Raw genomic sequence first — 4,278 nt, 5'->3', positions numbered from 1 at the left:
ACATCCTATATATCAGTCGGATATTGTTAATTTTCATTACTGTATCTGCACAATGGCTCTTTCTGCCTGCACTGTCGAGGTGACAACAAGCCAACTTGTTTTTTAGGTTTCACCTGGACTGTGCAGTCGGAACTTGCACCTCTGTAAACCAAGACCCTTTTATTTCAATACATATTATTACTGTCTTTTTGTGTTGTGTCATCTTTGACTGGAGCACTTCGCGCAATAGACACACTTGCCCATCCCTTTTACCGTGAGACGTAATTGTTACGCAACCACCGCAATTACCCAAGTCTTACACTAACCTCACTCACCCACTATACATGCTAAACAACTAACGTTATATTATAAATTTAAATTCAGTGTGATCAATTATCTTTGTTGGTTTTCTTGGTGAAACACAAATAAACTGTGACCTTTGTTTTCAATATAACAAGAAGACGTCTTTGCTCCATCCTCACTTTGAAATATTTTTATTTGACAAAATGCCAAGTGTGGATATAATGACGGGACTACGTTTGTTTCTTGAACGTCTCAGACAGCAATACTCCAGTAGTATTTCAGGAGTGTTCAAATGATCAAAACTGGACCAAACACTCCAATGATTGACGTGTAATGAGCATCGAAAGAGGCTTTTGGGAGACGATGAGTTAGTGAATGGGTTTTACGTCTTTTTCAGCAACATTCCAGAAATATCCCAGCGTGTTATATGTGTATATACCATACAAAGTATGCATGTGTAGAACAGCGTTCGAAACAATCGCCGGCCGGGAGGCCCAGCGCCAGTTGTTATTGTATCGGGCCGGCAGTTTCAAATATTTGCAGGCCCTTGTGGCCCTCAGTAAATTATCGGTCTTTTTTCAACTGGAATCTTTCCCATTATTCTTTTCTTTATTAACGTTCGAGAATCATCAAAGATCCATCATGTTACGATAACAGTTTCACTTCCTGGTATTTCAGCGTTTTGCGCATAGGAATGTCAACACCAGTCTTTAACAAATAAATACATCTCTCAGCGCCATAGGCTTCGCTAATTGATTTTGTAGAAACAGTGTGAAACTGTGTACAGTGTAGTCTATTTTGTGTTTTGTGGTTTTACTTTAACAAAATGGGCCTTCAGATTTCATTCAGTGCCTGTAGATTTTAAAGCCTGCAGGTGGCAGTAGGCCCTGACTGCCACCTGGCACATTAAAGTATTACAAACACTGGTGTGGAAACGAGGCCTGCCCTCCGTTGTGATAAGCGAACACTACGCTACCCTACTGCTCATGTGTACAATAACGTGCACCAGTTCCGTCAGAGAGCCTGACCAGATCTTTCCTATAGTGCTGGTTACTTCAGACTCATTCCAACCCTGTCCTTCACTGGGGAATCCAACGAATGACCTGTGATGTACGATTCCAATTTATGAGAGTCTGAGACATAAATTAAATTGTGTCACCTTTCACTTTAAATATTCGTAATTCATCACTTTCTACAGCTATGAAAGATTTGTTTCATTGGCGCCCCACGACACGAGTAGTGCACACATCAGAACGTCAAATGACTCAGATATCAACTGACAGGGTCCAGAGTCATATCAGTAGTAGACAGTTACGGGCTTGATAGTATCAGCAGAGACACAGATATGCATTCGTCATCACTCGACCCTTTCCGTAACCCTCGCTATTCGGCCATACGTGACCAACTCCATTCGTCACCAGTCGCCCCTTTCCGTAACCTCCACCACTTGTCCCGGAATAACACGAGTGGGTCACGAATGGCCGATGTGGTCTGATATCAGGAATGTCAAAAACATAATTATGTAAACATCTACATGTCTGATATGAAAGCTACCTATCATGAAATGTACACGTGTTTATTTCATGAGGTGCCATTCTCTTGTTAGGTTTCCGTCATTATATAATGAGTGAGTGAATGTGATTAGTTTTACTCCGCTTTTAGAAATATTCCAGCAACATCACGTCGGGACACACCAGAAATGGGTTTCCCACATTGTACCCATGTGGGGATCGAACCCGTGCCTTCGGCGTGACGAGGGAACACTTTAACCACTAGGCTCGACAACGACGATTTGGATGGTTTTACGTCGGCTTCTAGCTAGGCCAATTTCGCCGACGGGGTAGGTGGGGTTTAATATAATTATTATTAGGGGAGGTGGGTGGGAATATAAGAAATAGGCGGGCTACCACTAGGCTACCCCAACGGCCACATTTTATTGTGAAGCACATATCCGAAATAGTGGGTGGCGCTTGATCAATGCTCGTGTATATATCATTCGTAACGAATAAGTCTCTATTCGCTTTCATCTCAATTTGCCTTCAACCCATATCGCATACAAAAACAATGTAGGCTAATTGGGATTAGAAAATGCAACCCATGCTCTTATAATGAGCCTGACTCACTGGTCAGGGCCACACTAATCTTGATCGACTGTTGCTATAAGGGTATGTAGTTGAGTAGAGAGGATTAGTGCATCCACTAAGATGTTACAACTGGGGTATAATAAAATGAAGGGGATTAATGCATAAGCTAACTTGTAAAAGCAATGACGAGACATTGTAAAATACTAATAGGCTTTAAACCAACTTAACCCTATACAATGGAGTGTTCGCCTAGCACTGATAGTCACAATGGCTAACCTGCAGAGGGCAGAGTTCATTTTGTCTCAGAGAGGAGGAAGACGGGTACTACATGATGGCCACAAGTATCGACTGATCAATGTTGTGAGACAAGTAGCTACACACTGGAAGTGCGTCATAGATCAAAGTAAGAGTAAATGCAGTACCATTGGCCACCACATATCTTCCGTCACACAACACAACCACCCTCCTCTCGTGAATGAAGAAGAGACCAGACTGCTCCCCAGACTGAGACAACGTGTTCGTGATGAAATACAACCCATCCATCAGATCTACAATGAAGAGATCCAGAACCTAGATGAAGAAGCTGCTGCAACTGTTGCTTTCTTTTACAGTGTTTGATCAGGACTCTACCGTCAACGTGCAACCGTTCTACCACCTGTCCCATAGACCCCAGCTGATGTTCACCTCACAGGTATTCAATCTACACTACATGTTCAATCAATCATTCTTACGATCTGACTATACTGACTGACTGACTGACTGAGTTTGGTTTTACGCCGCTTTTAGCAATATTCCAGCAACATCACGGCGGGGAACACCAGAAATGGGCTTCACGATCTGACTATAAGATCTGTGATCACAAGTGAAGGATGCAGAAGAACCTTAAGACTAAATATAACTAACTTTGGTAACTTTTGATATTTGCTCGCATGGTTGTTTTTTTCGAATTGCTTATGTTTATGTTCCTGGACTGAGGCTTCAGACGGCCGGAAGTTCCTGAGGACAGCAGGATGCTAATCTTCACAACCACAGATATGATGGATATCCTTGCTGAGGCCGAAACAGTGTAGATGGAAGGAACATTTTATGTTTGCTCTAGTCTCTGGACCCAAGTGTATGTTTTGCACTGCCTTGTACAGGGCCAGATGTATCCAGTTGCCTTTTCCCTACTTCCCAGCAAATCCCGTGACACATAAATCAGACTGTTTACTCACTTAAAAGATATTGTGCTTACAACTGTCGGTGTAAATCTCTCCCCGTCTATAGTGCAATCAGACTACGAAGCTGCTGCCATTGGTGCCATCGAGACAGTGTTCCCAGATGTTGACATCCCTGGATGCGTTTTCCATTACACACAAGCTTTCAACTCCCATGTGCGACGTGCTGCTTCTCTTCCCCTCCTCCTCGTGGATCAGGTCCATGATGCGTGGATGGATACCTTGAGCGGGTCTCCAGATGTTGAGGGTATTGCCACCTTCAACGACTACATGACCTCTACATGACAAGTCTACATGGGTAGACTACGATGCAAGATACCCGCCTCGTATCTGGAACCAGCATGGAAATACAGGACTCAAAAGCAAAAAAAATCATTTGGAGGTTTTTCACATCTTCAAGAGACTCTTCAGAAAACATCACCCGAACATATATGAATTCGTCATCGCCATTAGGAAACTGGACTGGCACGCAGACAGATCGACCATGGAGCAGCTGTCCGCCCAAAATCAATGATCTGTCGAAACCTGGAGAGTCGCTTGGATAGACTTCGAGAGCAACTTGCTTCTGGAAGATCACCCCTCAACTCCTCAACGCAGCGTAACGTAATGTAATCGGTCCTGTTGATGTTTTTAGTTACTGCACAACAATGATACCGATTGTGAGGCAATCATATACAAGCACCAAATCTATAAAG

This window comes from Haliotis rubra, unplaced genomic scaffold, assembly GCF_003918875.1.
Source record: "Haliotis rubra isolate DU_JTF1 unplaced genomic scaffold, ASM391887v1 Scf579, whole genome shotgun sequence".
Lineage (NCBI taxonomy): Eukaryota > Metazoa > Mollusca > Gastropoda > Lepetellida > Haliotidae > Haliotis > Haliotis rubra.
Note: the sequence above shows the minus strand (reverse complement) of the source record.